The sequence below is a fragment of the Haliotis cracherodii genome, unplaced genomic scaffold (genome assembly GCF_022045235.1).
Source record: "Haliotis cracherodii isolate W230 unplaced genomic scaffold, xgHalCrac1.p SCAF_28, whole genome shotgun sequence".
Taxonomy (NCBI): Eukaryota; Metazoa; Mollusca; class Gastropoda; order Lepetellida; family Haliotidae; genus Haliotis; species Haliotis cracherodii.
In genome coordinates this window covers 32,487-49,869 of record NW_027266284.1, presented here as the reverse complement: position 1 = coordinate 49,869, position 17,383 = coordinate 32,487, and positions in this window count along the sequence as shown.

The window sequence follows — 17,383 nt, the reverse complement described above, 5'->3', positions numbered from 1 at the left end:
TGAAAAAGTTCGAATCGTTGATGTATTTATACTTCGACCTCAAGTCATGAATTTTTATGCGATTGCAACAATTTTTAACATGAGGGTCGACCATGTAAGAATGCATCCACACACCAAATATTTTTGTTCTGAAACTAATACTTTGGAGAATAGCTCTCACGGCGTAAAAGTCATGCATGTGAAAAAGTTCGAATCGCTGATGCATTTATACTTGAACCTCAAGTCATGAATTTTTATGCAATTGCAACAATTTTTAACATGAGGGTCGACCATGTAAGAATGCATCCACACACCAAATATTTTTGTTCTGAAACTAATACTTTGGAGAATAGCTCTCATGGCGTAAAAGTCATGCATGTGAAAAAGTTCGAATCGCTGATGTATTTACACTTCAACCTCAAGTCATGAATTTTTATGCGATTGCAACAATTTTTAACATGAGGGTCGACCATGTAAGAATGCATCCACACACCAAATATTTTTGTTCTGAAACTAATACTTTGGAGAATAGCAATCATGGCGTAAAAGTCATGCATGTGAAAAAGTTCGAATCGCTGATGTATTTACTCTTCAACCTCAAGTCATGAATTTTTATGCGATTGCAACAATTTTTAACATGAGGGTCGACCATGTAAGAATGCATCCACACACCAAATATTTTTGTTCTGAAACTAATACTTTGGAGAATAGCTCTCATGTCGTAAAAGTCATCCATGTGAAAAAGTTCGAATCGCTGATGTATTTATACTTCGACCTCAAGTCATGAATTTTTATGCGATTGCAACAATTTTTAACATGAGGGTCGACCATGTAAGAATGCATCCACACACCAAATATTTTTGTTCTGAAACTAATACTTTGGAGAATAGCAATCATGGCGTAAAAGTCATGCATGTGAAAAAGTTCGAATCGCTGATGTATTTACTCTTCAACCTCAAGTCATGAATTTTTATGCGATTGCAACAATTTTTAACATGAGGGTCGACCATGTAAGAATGCATCCACACACCAAACATTTTTGTTCTGAAACTAATACTTTGGAGAATAGCTCTCATGGCGTAAAAGTCATGCATGTGAAAAAGTTCGAATCGCTGATGTATTTATACTACAACCTCAAGTCATGAATTTTTATGCAATTGCCCCAAATTTTCTCATGAGGGTCGACCATGTAAGAATGCATCCACACACCAAATATTTTTGTTCTGAAACTAATACTTTGGAGAATAGCTCTCATGGCGTAAAAGTCATGCATGTGAAAAAGTTCGAATCGTTGATGTATTTATACTTCGACCTCAAGTCATGAATTTTTATGCGATTGCAACAATTTTTAACATGAGGGTCGACCATGTAAGAATGCATCCACACACCAAATATTTTTGTTCTGAAACTAATTCTTTGGAGAATAGCTCTCATGGCGTAAAAGTCATGCATGTGAAAAAGTTCGAATCGTTGATGTATTTATACTTTGACCTCAAGTCATGAATTTTTATGCGATTGGAACAATTTTTAACATGAGGGTCGACCATGTAAGAATGCATCCACATACCAAATATTTTTGTTCTGAAACTAATACTTTGGAGAGTAGCTCTCATGGCGTAAAAGTCATGCATGTGAAAAAGTTCGAATCGCTGATGTATTTATACTTCGACCTCAAGTCATGAATTTTTATGCAATTGCAACAATTTTTTCCATGAGGGTCGACCAGGTAAGAATGCATCCACACACCAAATATTTTTGTTCTGAAACTAATACTTTGGAGAATAGCTCTCATGGCGTAAAAGTCATGCATGTGAAAAAGTTCGAATCGCTGATGTATTTATACTTCAACCTCAAGTCATGAATTTTTATGCGATTGCAACAATTTTTAACATGAGGGTCGACCATGTAAGAATGCATCCACACACCAAATATTTTTGTTCTGAAACTAATACTTTGGAGAATAGCTCTCATGGCGTAAAAGTCATGCATGTGAAAAAGTTCGAATCGTTGATGTATTTATACTTCGACCTCAAGTCATGAATTTTTATGCGATTGCAACAATTTTTAACATGAGGGTCGACCATGTAAGAATGCATCCACACACCAAATATTTTTGTTCTGAAACTAATACTTTGGAGAATAGCTCTCACGGCGTAAAAGTCATGCATGTGAAAAAGTTCGAATCGCTGATGCATTTATACTTGAACCTCAAGTCATGAATTTTTATGCAATTGCAACAATTTTTAACATGAGGGTCGACCATGTAAGAATGCATCCACACACCAAATATTTTTGTTCTGAAACTAATACTTTGGAGAATAGCTCTCATGGCGTAAAAGTCATGCATGTGAAAAAGTTCGAATCGCTGATGTATTTACACTTCAACCTCAAGTCATGAATTTTTATGCGATTGCAACAATTTTTAACATGAGGGTCGACCATGTAAGAATGCATCCACACACCAAATATTTTTGTTCTGAAACTAATACTTTGGAGAATAGCAATCATGGCGTAAAAGTCATGCATGTGAAAAAGTTCGAATCGCTGATGTATTTACTCTTCAACCTCAAGTCATGAATTTTTATGCGATTGCAACAATTTTTAACATGAGGGTCGACCATGTAAGAATGCATCCACACACCAAATATTTTTGTTCTGAAACTAATACTTTGGAGAATAGCTCTCATGTCGTAAAAGTCATCCATGTGAAAAAGTTCGAATCGCTGATGTATTTATACTTCGACCTCAAGTCATGAATTTTTATGCGATTGCAACAATTTTTAATATGAGGGTCGACCATGTAAGAATGCATCCACACACCAAATATTTTTGTTCTGAAACTAATACTTTGGAGAATAGCAATCATGGCGTAAAAGTCATGCATGTGAAAAAGTTCGAATCGCTGATGTATTTACTCTTCAACCTCAAGTCATGAATTTTTATGCGATTGCAACAATTTTTAACATGAGGGTCGACCATGTAAGAATGCATCCACACACCAAACATTTTTGTTCTGAAACTAATACTTTGGAGAATAGCTCTCATGGCGTAAAAGTCATGCATGTGAAAAAGTTCGAATCGCTGATGTATTTATACTACAACCTCAAGTCATGAATTTTTATGCAATTGCCCCAAATTTTCTCATGAGGGTCGACCATGTAAGAATGCATCCACACACCAAATATTTTTGTTCTGAAACTAATACTTTGGAGAATAGCTCTCATGGCGTAAAAGTCATGCATGTGAAAAAGTTCGAATCGTTGATGTATTTATACTTCGACCTCAAGTCATGAATTTTTATGCGATTGCAACAATTTTTAACATGAGGGTCGACCATGTAAGAATGCATCCACACACCAAATATTTTTGTTCTGAAACTAATACTTTGGAGAATAGCTCTCATGGCGTAAAAGTCATGCATGTGAAAAAGTTCGAATCGCTGATGTATTTATACTTCGACCTCAAGTCTTGAATGTTTATGCAATTGCAACAATTTTTTACATGAGGGTCGACCATGTAAGAATGCATCTACACACCAAATATTTTTGTTCTGAAACTAATACTTTGGAGAATAGCTCTCATGGCGTAAAAGTCATGCATGTGAAAAAGTTCGAATCGCTGATGTATTTATACTTCGACCTCAAGTCATGAATTTTTATGCAATTGCAACAATTTTTAACATGAGGGTCGACCATGTAAGAATGCTTCCACACACCAAATATTTTTGTTCTGAAACTAATACTTTGGAGAATAGCTCTCATGGCGTAAAAGTCATGCATGTGAAAAGTTCGAATCGCTGATGTATTTATACTTCGACCTCAAGTCATGAATTTTTATGCAATTGCAACAATTTTTTAACATGAGGGTCAACCATGTAAGAATGCATCCACACACCAAATATTTTTGTTCTGAAACTAATACTTTGGAGAATAGCTCTCATGGCGTAAAAGTCATGCATGTGAAAAAGTTCGAATCGCTGATGTATTTATACTTCAACCTCAAGTCATGAATGTTTATGCGATTGCAACAATTTTTAACATGAGGGTCGACCATGTAGGAATGCATCCACACACCAAATATTTTTGTTCTGAAACTAATACTTTGGAGAATAGCTCTCATGGCGTAAAAGTCATGCATGTGAAAAAGTTCGAATCGCTGATGTATTTATACTTCAACCTCAAGTCATGAATTTTTATGCAATTGCCCCAAATTTTCTCATGAGGGTCGACCATGTAAGAATGCATCCACACACCAAATATTTTTGTTCTGAAACTAATACTTTGGAGAATAGCTCTCATGGCGTAAAAGTCATGCATGTGAAAAAGTTCGAATCGTTGATGTATTTATACTTCGACCTCAAGTCATGAATTTTTATGCGATTGCAACAATTTTTAACATGAGGGTCGACCAGGTAAGAATGCATCCACACACCAAATATTTTTGTTCTGAAACTAATACTTTGGAGAATAGCTCTCATGGCGTAAAAGTCATGCATGTGAAAAAGTTCGAATCGCTGATGTATTTATACTTCGACCTCAAGTCTTGAATGTTTATGCAATTGCAACAATTTTTTACATGAGGGTCGACCATGTAAGAATGCATCTACACACCAAATATTTTTGTTCTGAAACTAATACTTTGGAGAATAGCTCTCATGGCGTAAAAGTCATGCATGTGAAAAAGTTCGAATCGCTGATGTATTTATACTTCGACCTCAAGTCATGAATTTTTATGCAATTGCAACAATTTTTTACATGAGGGTCGACCATGTAAGAATGCTTCCACACACCAAATATTTTTGTTCTGAAACTAATACTTTGGAGAATAGCTCTCATGTCGTAAAAGTCATGCATGTGAAAAGTTCGAATCGCTGATGTATTTATACTTCGACCTCAAGTCATGAATTTTTATGCGATTGCAACAATTTTTAACATGAGGGTCGACCATGTAAGAATGCATCCACACACCAAATATTTTTGTTCTGAAACTAATACTTTGGAGAATAGCTCTCATGGCGTAAAAGTCATGCATGTGAAAAAGTTCGAATCGCTGATGTATTTATACTTCGACCTCAAGTCATGAATTTTTATGCAATTGCAACAATTTGTTTCATGAGGGTCGACCATGTAAGAATGCATCCACACACCAAATATTTTTGTTCTGAAACTAATACTTTGGAGAATAGCTCTCATGGCGTAAAAGTCATGCATGTGAAAAAGTTCGAATCGCTGATGCATTTATACTTCAACCTCAAGTCATGAATTTTTATGCAATTGCAACAATTTTTAACATGAGGGTCGACCATGTAAGAATGCATCCACACACCAAATATTTTTGTTCTGAAACTAATACTTTGGAGAATAGCAATCATGGCGTAAAAGTCATGCATGTGAAAAAGTTCGAATCGCTGATGTATTTATACTTCGACCTCAAGTCATGAATTTTTATGCGATTGCAACAATTTTTAACATGAGGGTCGACCATGTAAGAATGCATCCACACACCAAATATTTTTGTTCTGAAACTAATACTTTGGAGAATAGCTCTCATGGCGTAAAAGTCATGCATGTGAAAAAGTTCGAATCGCTGATGCATTTATACTTCAACCTCAAGTCATGAATTTTTATGCAATTGCAACAATTTTTAACATGAGGGTCGACCATGTAAGAATGCATCCACACACCAAATATTTTTGTTCTGAAACTAATACTTTGGAGAATAGCAATCATGGCGTAAAAGTCATGCATGTGAAAAAGTTCGAATCGCTGATGTATTTATACTTCGACCTCAAGTCATGAATTTTTATGCGATTGCAACAATTTTTAACATGAGGGTCGACCATGTAAGAATGCATCCACACACCAAATATTTTTGTTCTGAAACTAATACTTTGGAGAATAGCTCTCATGGCGTAAAAGTCATGCATGTGAAAAAGTTCGAATCGCTGATATATTTATACTTCGACCTCAAGTCATGAATTTTTATGCGATTGCAACAATTTTTCTCATGAGGGTCGACCATGTAAGAATGCATCCACACACCAAATATTTTTTGTTCTGAAACTAATACTTTGGAGAATAGCTCTCATGGCGTAAAAGTCATGCATGTGAAAAAGTTCGAATCGCTGATGTATTTATACTTCAACCTCAAGTCATGAATTTTTATGCAATTGCAACAATTTTTAACATGAGGGTCGACCATGTAAGAATGCATCCACACACCAAATATTTTTGTTCTGAAACTAATACTTTGGAGAATAGCTCTCATGGCGTAAAAGTCATGCATGTGAAAAAGTTCGAATCGCTGATGTATTTATACTTCGACCTCAAGTCATGAATTTTTATGCAATTGCAACAATTTTTTTCATGAGGGTCGACCATGTAAGAATGCATCCACACACCAAATATTTTTGTTCTGAAACTAATACTTTGGAGAATAGCTCTCATGTCGTAAAAGTCATCCATGTGAAAAAGTTCGAATCGCTGATGTATTTATACTTCGACCTCAAGTCATGAATTTTTATGCGATTGCAACAATTTTTAACATGAGGGTCGACCATGTAAGAATGCATCCACACACCAAATATTTTTGTTCTGAAACTAATACTTTGGAGAATAGCAATCATGGCGTAAAAGTCATGCATGTGAAAAAGTTCGAATCGCTGATGTATTTACTCTTCAACCTCAAGTCATGAATTTTTATGCGATTGCAACAATTTTTAACATGAGGGTCGACCATGTAAGAATGCATCCACACACCAAATATTTTTGTTCTGAAACTAATACTTTGGAGAATAGCTCTCATGGCGTAAAAGTCATGCATGTGAAAAAGTTCGAATCGCTGATGTATTTATACTTCAACCTCAAGTCATGAATTTTTATGCAATTGCCCCAAATTTTCTCATGAGGGTCGACCATGTAAGAATGCATCCACACACCTAATATCTTTGTTCTGAAACTAATACTTTGGAGAATAGCTCTCATGGCGTAAAAGTCATGCATGTGAAAAAGTTCGAATCGTTGATGTATTTATACTTCGACCTCAAGTCATGAATTTTTATGCGATTGCAACAATTTTTAACATGAGGGTCGACCATGTAAGAATGCATCCACACACCAAATATTTTTGTTCTGAAACTAATACTTTGGAGAATAGCTCTCATGGCGTAAAAGTCATGCATGTGAAAAGTTCGAATCGCTGATGTATTTATACTTCGACCTCAAGTCATGAATTTTTATGCAATTGCAACAATTTTTTAACATGAGGGTCAACCATGTAAGAATGCATCCACACACCAAATATTTTTGTTCTGAAACTAATACTTTGGAGAATAGCTCTCATGGCGTAAAAGTCATGCATGTGAAAAAGTTCGAATCGCTGATGTATTTATACTTCAACCTCAAGTCATGAATGTTTATGCGATTGCAACAATTTTTAACATGAGGGTCGACCATGTAGGAATGCATCCACACACCAAATATTTTTGTTCTGAAACTAATACTTTGGAGAATAGCTCTCATGGCGTAAAAGTCATGCATGTGAAAAAGTTCGAATCGCTGATGTATTTATACTTCAACCTCAAGTCATGAATTTTTATGCAATTGCCCCAAATTTTCTCATGAGGGTCGACCATGTAAGAATGCATCCACACACCAAATATTTTTGTTCTGAAACTAATACTTTGGAGAATAGCTCTCATGGCGTAAAAGTCATGCATGTGAAAAAGTTCGAATCGTTGATGTATTTATACTTCGACCTCAAGTCATGAATTTTTATGCGATTGCAACAATTTTTAACATGAGGGTCGACCAGGTAAGAATGCATCCACACACCAAATATTTTTGTTCTGAAACTAATACTTTGGAGAATAGCTCTCATGGCGTAAAAGTCATGCATGTGAAAAAGTTCGAATCGCTGATGTATTTATACTTCGACCTCAAGTCTTGAATGTTTATGCAATTGCAACAATTTTTTACATGAGGGTCGACCATGTAAGAATGCATCTACACACCAAATATTTTTGTTCTGAAACTAATACTTTGGAGAATAGCTCTCATGGCGTAAAAGTCATGCATGTGAAAAAGTTCGAATCGCTGATGTATTTATACTTCGACCTCAAGTCATGAATTTTTATGCAATTGCAACAATTTTTTACATGAGGGTCGACCATGTAAGAATGCTTCCACACACCAAATATTTTTGTTCTGAAACTAATACTTTGGAGAATAGCTCTCATGTCGTAAAAGTCATGCATGTGAAAAGTTCGAATCGCTGATGTATTTATACTTCGACCTCAAGTCATGAATTTTTATGCGATTGCAACAATTTTTAACATGAGGGTCGACCATGTAAGAATGCATCCACACACCAAATATTTTTGTTCTGAAACTAATACTTTGGAGAATAGCTCTCATGGCGTAAAAGTCATGCATGTGAAAAAGTTCGAATCGCTGATGTATTTATACTTCGACCTCAAGTCATGAATTTTTATGCAATTGCAACAATTTGTTTCATGAGGGTCGACCATGTAAGAATGCATCCACACACCAAATATTTTTGTTCTGAAACTAATACTTTGGAGAATAGCTCTCATGGCGTAAAAGTCATGCATGTGAAAAAGTTCGAATCGCTGATGCATTTATACTTCAACCTCAAGTCATGAATTTTTATGCAATTGCAACAATTTTTAACATGAGGGTCGACCATGTAAGAATGCATCCACACACCAAATATTTTTGTTCTGAAACTAATACTTTGGAGAATAGCAATCATGGCGTAAAAGTCATGCATGTGAAAAAGTTCGAATCGCTGATGTATTTATACTTCGACCTCAAGTCATGAATTTTTATGCGATTGCAACAATTTTTAACATGAGGGTCGACCATGTAAGAATGCATCCACACACCAAATATTTTTGTTCTGAAACTAATACTTTGGAGAATAGCTCTCATGGCGTAAAAGTCATGCATGTGAAAAAGTTCGAATCGCTGATGCATTTATACTTCAACCTCAAGTCATGAATTTTTATGCAATTGCAACAATTTTTAACATGAGGGTCGACCATGTAAGAATGCATCCACACACCAAATATTTTTGTTCTGAAACTAATACTTTGGAGAATAGCAATCATGGCGTAAAAGTCATGCATGTGAAAAAGTTCGAATCGCTGATGTATTTATACTTCGACCTCAAGTCATGAATTTTTATGCGATTGCAACAATTTTTAACATGAGGGTCGACCATGTAAGAATGCATCCACACACCAAATATTTTTGTTCTGAAACTAATACTTTGGAGAATAGCTCTCATGGCGTAAAAGTCATGCATGTGAAAAAGTTCGAATCGCTGATATATTTATACTTCGACCTCAAGTCATGAATTTTTATGCGATTGCAACAATTTTTCTCATGAGGGTCGACCATGTAAGAATGCATCCACACACCAAATATTTTTTGTTCTGAAACTAATACTTTGGAGAATAGCTCTCATGGCGTAAAAGTCATGCATGTGAAAAAGTTCGAATCGCTGATGTATTTATACTTCAACCTCAAGTCATGAATTTTTATGCAATTGCAACAATTTTTAACATGAGGGTCGACCATGTAAGAATGCATCCACACACCAAATATTTTTGTTCTGAAACTAATACTTTGGAGAATAGCTCTCATGGCGTAAAAGTCATGCATGTGAAAAAGTTCGAATCGCTGATGTATTTATACTTCGACCTCAAGTCATGAATTTTTATGCAATTGCAACAATTTTTTTCATGAGGGTCGACCATGTAAGAATGCATCCACACACCAAATATTTTTGTTCTGAAACTAATACTTTGGAGAATAGCTCTCATGTCGTAAAAGTCATCCATGTGAAAAAGTTCGAATCGCTGATGTATTTATACTTCGACCTCAAGTCATGAATTTTTATGCGATTGCAACAATTTTTAACATGAGGGTCGACCATGTAAGAATGCATCCACACACCAAATATTTTTGTTCTGAAACTAATACTTTGGAGAATAGCAATCATGGCGTAAAAGTCATGCATGTGAAAAAGTTCGAATCGCTGATGTATTTACTCTTCAACCTCAAGTCATGAATTTTTATGCGATTGCAACAATTTTTAACATGAGGGTCGACCATGTAAGAATGCATCCACACACCAAATATTTTTGTTCTGAAACTAATACTTTGGAGAATAGCTCTCATGGCGTAAAAGTCATGCATGTGAAAAAGTTCGAATCGCTGATGTATTTATACTTCAACCTCAAGTCATGAATTTTTATGCAATTGCCCCAAATTTTCTCATGAGGGTCGACCATGTAAGAATGCATCCACACACCTAATATCTTTGTTCTGAAACTAATACTTTGGAGAATAGCTCTCATGGCGTAAAAGTCATGCATGTGAAAAAGTTCGAATCGTTGATGTATTTATACTTCGACCTCAAGTCATGAATTTTTATGCGATTGCAACAATTTTTAACATGAGGGTCGACCATGTAAGAATGCATCCACACACCAAATATTTTTGTTCTGAAACTAATACTTTGGAGAATAGCTCTCATGGCGTAAAAGTCATGCATGTGAAAAAGTTCGAATCGCTGATGTATTTATACTTCGACCTCAAGTCTTGAATGTTTATGCAATTGCAACAATTTTTTACATGAGGGTCGACCATGTAAGAATGCATCTACACACCAAATATTTTTGTTCTGAAACTAATACTTTGGAGAATAGCTCTCATGGCGTAAAACTCATGCATGTGAAAAAGTTCGAATCGCTGGTGTATTTATACTTCGACCTCAAGTCATGAATTTTTATGCAATTGCAACAATTTTTAACATGAGGGTCGACCATGTAAGAATTCTTCCACACACCAAATATTTTTGTTCTGAAACTAATACTTTGGAGAATAGCTCTCATGTCGTAAAAGTCATGCATGTGAAAAGTTCGAATCGCTGATGTATTTATACTTCGACCTCAAGTCATGAATTTTTATGCAATTGCAACAATTTTTTAACATGAGGGTGGACCATGTAAGAATGCATCCACACACCAAATATTTTTGTTCTGAAACTAATACTTTGGAGAATAGCTCTCATGGCGTAAAAGTCATGCATGTGAAAAGTTCGAATCGCTGATGTATTTATACTTCGACCTCAAGTCATGAATTTTTATGCGATTGCAACAATTTTTAACATGAGGGTCGACCATGTAAGAATGCATCCACACACCAAATATTTTTGTTCTGAAACTAATACTTTGGAGAATAGCAATCATGGCGTAAAAGTCATGCATGTGAAAAAGTTCGAATCGCTGATGTATTTACTCTTCAACCTCAAGTCATGAATTTTTATGCGATTGCAACAATTTTTAACATGAATGTCGACCATGTAAGAATGCATCCACACACCAAATATTTTTGTTCTGAAACTAATACTTTGGAGAATAGCTCTCATGGCGTAAAAGTCATGCATGTGAAAAAGTTCGAATCGCTGATGTATTTATACTTCAACCTCAAGTCATGAATTTTTATGCAATTGCCCCAAATTTTCTCATGAGGGTCGACCATGTAAGAATGCATCCACACACCAAATATCTTTGTTCTGAAACTAATACTTTGGAGAATAGCTCTCATGGCGTAAAAGTCATGCATGTGAAAAAGTTCGAATCGTTGATGTATTTATACTTCGACCTCAAGTCATGAATTTTTATGCGATTGCAACAATTTTTAACATGAGGGTCGACCATGTAAGAATGCATCCACACACCAAATATTTTTGTTCTGAAACTAATACTTTGGAGAATAGCAATCATGGCGTAAAAGTCATGCATGTGAAAAAGTTCGAATCGCTGATGTATTTACTCTTCAACCTCAAGTCATGAATTTTTATGCGATTGCAACAATTTTTAACATGAATGTCGACCATGTAAGAATGCATCCACACACCAAATATTTTTGTTCTGAAACTAATACTTTGGAGAATAGCTCTCATGGCGTAAAAGTCATGCATGTGAAAAAGTTCGAATCGCTGATGTATTTATACTTCAACCTCAAGTCATGAATTTTTATGCAATTGCCCCAAATTTTCTCATGAGGGTCGACCATGTAAGAATGCATCCACACACCAAATATCTTTGTTCTGAAACTAATACTTTGGAGAATAGCTCTCATGGCGTAAAAGTCATGCATGTGAAAAAGTTCGAATCGTTGATGTATTTATACTTCGACCTCAAGTCATGAATTTTTATGCGATTGCAACAATTTTTAACATGAGGGTCGACCATGTAAGAATGCATCCACACACCAAATATTTTTGTTCTGAAACTAATACTTTGGAGAATAGCTCTCATGGCGTAAAAGTCATGCATGTGAAAAAGTTCGAATCGCTGATGTATTTATACTTCGACCTCAAGTCTTGAATGTTTATGCAATTGCAACAATTTTTTACATGAGGGTCGACCATGTAAGAATGCATCTACACACCAAATATTTTTGTTCTGAAACTAATACTTTGGAGAATAGCTCTCATGGCGTAAAACTCATGCATGTGAAAAAGTTCGAATCGCTGGTGTATTTATACTTCGACCTCAAGTCATGAATTTTTATGCAATTGCAACAATTTTTAACATGAGGGTCGACCATGTAAGAATTCTTCCACACACCAAATATTTTTGTTCTGAAACTAATACTTTGGAGAATAGCTCTCATGTCGTAAAAGTCATGCATGTGAAAAGTTCGAATCGCTGATGTATTTATACTTCGACCTCAAGTCATGAATTTTTATGCAATTGCAACAATTTTTTAACATGAGGGTGGACCATGTAAGAATGCATCCACACACCAAATATTTTTGTTCTGAAACTAATACTTTGGAGAATAGCTCTCATGGCGTAAAAGTCATGCATGTGAAAAAGTTCGAATCGTTGATGTATTTATACTTCGACCTCAAGTCATGAATTTTTATGCGATTGCAACAATTTTTAACATGAGGGTCGACCATGTAAGAATGCATCCACACACCAAATATTTTTGTTCTGAAACTAATACTTTGGAGAATAGCTCTCATGGCGTAAAAGTCATGCATGTGAAAAAGTTCGAATCGCTGATGTATTTATACTTCGACCTCAAGTCTTGAATGTTTATGCAATTGCAACAATTTTTTACATGAGGGTCGACCATGTAAGAATGCATCTACACACCAAATATTTTTGTTCTGAAACTAATACTTTGGAGAATAGCTCTCATGGCGTAAAACTCATGCATGTGAAAAAGTTCGAATCGCTGGTGTATTTATACTTCGACCTCAAGTCATGAATTTTTATGCAATTGCAACAATTTTTAACATGAGGGTCGACCATGTAAGAATTCTTCCACACACCAAATATTTTTGTTCTGAAACTAATACTTTGGAGAATAGCTCTCATGTCGTAAAAGTCATGCATGTGAAAAGTTCGAATCGCTGATGTATTTATACTTCGACCTCAAGTCATGAATTTTTATGCAATTGCAACAATTTTTTAACATGAGGGTGGACCATGTAAGAATGCATCCACACACCAAATATTTTTGTTCTGAAACTAATACTTTGGAGAATAGCTCTCATGGCGTAAAAGTCATGCATGTGAAAAAGTTCGAATCGCTGATGTATTTATACTTCAACCTCAAGTCATGAATTTTTATGCGATTGCAACAATTTTTAACATGAGGGTCGACCAGGTAAGAATGCATCCACACACCAAATATTTTTGTTCTGAAACTAATACTTTGGAGAATAGCTCTCATGGCGTAAAAGTCATGCATGTGAAAAAGTTCGAATCGCTGATGTATTTATACTTCGACCTCAAGTCTTGAATGTTTATGCAATTGCAACAATTTTTTACATGAGGGTCGACCATGTAAGAATGCATCTACACACCAAATATTTTTGTTCTGAAACTAATACTTTGGAGAATAGCTCTCATGGCGTAAAAGTCATGCATGTGAAAAAGTTCGAATCGCTGATGTATTTATACTTCGACCTCAAGTCATGAATTTTTATGCAATTGCAACAATTTTTTACATGAGGGTCGACCATGTAAGAATGCTTCCACACACCAAATATTTTTGTTCTGAAACTAATACTTTGGAGAATAGCTCTCATGGCGTAAAAGTCATGCATGTGAAAAGTTCGAATCGCTGATGTATTTATACTTCGACCTCAAGTCATGAATTTTTATGCAATTGCAACAATTTTTTAACATGAGGGTCGACCATGTAAGAATGCATCCACACACCAAATATTTTTGTTCTGAAACTAATACTTTGGAGAATAGCTCTCATGGCGTAAAAGTCATGCATGTGAAAAAGTTCGAATCGTTGATGTATTTATACTTCAACCTCAAGTCATGAATTTTTATGCGATTGCAACAATTTTTAACATGAGGGTCGACCATGTAAGAATGCATCCACACACCAAATATTTTTGTTCTGAAACTAATACTTTGGAGAATAGCTCTCATGGCGTAAAAGTCATGCATGTGAAAAAGTTCGAATCGCTGATGTATTTATACTTCGACCTCAAGTCATGAATTTTTATGCAATTGCAACAATTTGTTTCATGAGGGTCGACCATGTAAGAATGCATCCACACACCAAATATTTTTGTTCTGAAACTAATACTTTGGAGAATAGCTCTCATGGCGTAAAAGTCATGCATGTGAAAAAGTTCGAATCGCTGATGTATTTATACTTCGACCTCAAGTCTTGAATGTTTATGCAATTGCAACAATTTTTTACATGAGGGTCGACCATGTAAGAATGCATCTACACACCAAATATTTTTGTTCTGAAACTAATACTTTGGAGAATAGCTCTCATGGCGTAAAAGTCATGCATGTGAAAAAGTTCGAATCGCTGATGTATTTATACTTCGACCTCAAGTCATGAATTTTTATGCAATTGCAACAATTTTTTACATGAGGGTCGACCATGTAAGAATGCTTCCACACACCAAATATTTTTGTTCTGAAACTAATACTTTGGAGAATAGCTCTCATGGCGTAAAAGTCATGCATGTGAAAAGTTCGAATCGCTGATGTATTTATACTTCGACCTCAAGTCATGAATTTTTATGCAATTGCAACAATTTTTTAACATGAGGGTCGACCATGTAAGAATGCATCCACACACCAAATATTTTTGTTCTGAAACTAATACTTTGGAGAATAGCTCTCATGGCGTAAAAGTCATGCATGTGAAAAAGTTCGAATCGTTGATGTATTTATACTTCAACCTCAAGTCATGAATTTTTATGCGATTGCAACAATTTTTAACATGAGGGTCGACCATGTAAGAATGCATCCACACACCAAATATTTTTGTTCTGAAACTAATACTTTGGAGAATAGCTCTCATGGCGTAAAAGTCATGCATGTGAAAAAGTTCGAATCGCTGATGTATTTATACTTCGACCTCAAGTCATGAATTTTTATGCAATTGCAACAATTTGTTTCATGAGGGTCGACCATGTAAGAATGCATCCACACACCAAATATTTTTGTTCTGAAACTAATACTTTGGAGAATAGCTCTCATGGCGTAAAAGTCATGCATGTGAAAAAGTTCGAATCGCTGATGCATTTATACTTCAACCTCAAGTCATGAATTTTTATGCAATTGCAACAATTTTTAACATGAGGGTCGACCATGTAAGAATGCATCCACACACCAAATATTTTTGTTCTGAAACTAATACTTTGGAGAATAGCAATCATGGCGTAAAAGTCATGCATGTGAAAAAGTTCGAATCGCTGATGTATTTATACTTCGACCTCAAGTCATGAATTTTTATGCGATTGCAACAATTTTTAACATGAGGGTCGACCATGTAAGAATGCATCCACACACCAAATATTTTTGTTCTGAAACTAATACTTTGGAGAATAGCTCTCATGGCGTAAAAGTCATGCATGTGAAAAAGTTCGAATCGCTGATGCATTTATACTTCAACCTCAAGTCATGAATTTTTATGCAATTGCAACAATTTTTAACATGAGGGTCGACCATGTAAGAATGCATCCACACACCAAATATTTTTGTTCTGAAACTAATACTTTGGAGAATAGCAATCATGGCGTAAAAGTCATGCATGTGAAAAAGTTCGAATCGCTGATGTATTTATACTTCGACCTCAAGTCATGAATTTTTATGCGATTGCAACAATTTTTAACATGAGGGTCGACCATGTAAGAATGCATCCACACACCAAATATTTTTGTTCTGAAACTAATACTTTGGAGAATAGCTCTCATGGCGTAAAAGTCATGCATGTGAAAAAGTTCGAATCGCTGATATATTTATACTTCGACCTCAAGTCATGAATTTTTATGCGATTGCAACAATTTTTCTCATGAGGGTCGACCATGTAAGAATGCATCCACACACCAAATATTTTTTGTTCTGAAACTAATACTTTGGAGAATAGCTCTCATGGCGTAAAAGTCATGCATGTGAAAAAGTTCGAATCGCTGATGTATTTATACTTCGACCTCAAGTCATGAATTTTTATGCAATTGCAACAATTTTTTTCATGAGGGTCGACCATGTAAGAATGCATCCACACACCAAATATTTTTGTTCTGAAACTAATACTTTGGAGAATAGCTCTCATGTCGTAAAAGTCATCCATGTGAAAAAGTTCGAATCGCTGATGTATTTATACTTCGACCTCAAGTCATGAATTTTTATGCGATTGCAACAATTTTTAACATGAGGGTCGACCATGTAAGAATGCATCCACACACCAAATATTTTTGTTCTGAAACTAATACTTTGGAGAATAGCAATCATGGCGTAAAAGTCATGCATGTGAAAAAGTTCGAATCGCTGATGTATTTACTCTTCAACCTCAAGTCATGAATTTTTATGCGATTGCAACAATTTTTAACATGAGGGTCGACCATGTAAGAATGCATCCACACACCAAATATTTTTGTTCTGAAACTAATACTTTGGAGAATAGCTCTCATGGCGTAAAAGTCATGCATGTGAAAAAGTTCGAATCGCTGATGTATTTATACTTCAACCTCAAGTCATGAATTTTTATGCAATTGCCCCAAATTTTCTCATGAGGGTCGACCATGTAAGAATGCATCCACACACCTAATATCTTTGTTCTGAAACTAATACTTTGGAGAATAGCTCTCATGGCGTAAAAGTCATGCATGTGAAAAAGTTCGAATCGTTGATGTATTTATACTTCGACCTCAAGTCATGAATTTTTATGCGATTGCAACAATTTTTAACATGAGGGTCGACCATGTAAGAATGCATCCACACACCAAATATTTTTGTTCTGAAACTAATACTTTGGAGAATAGCTCTCATGGCGTAAAAGTCATGCATGTGAAAAAGTTCGAATCGCTG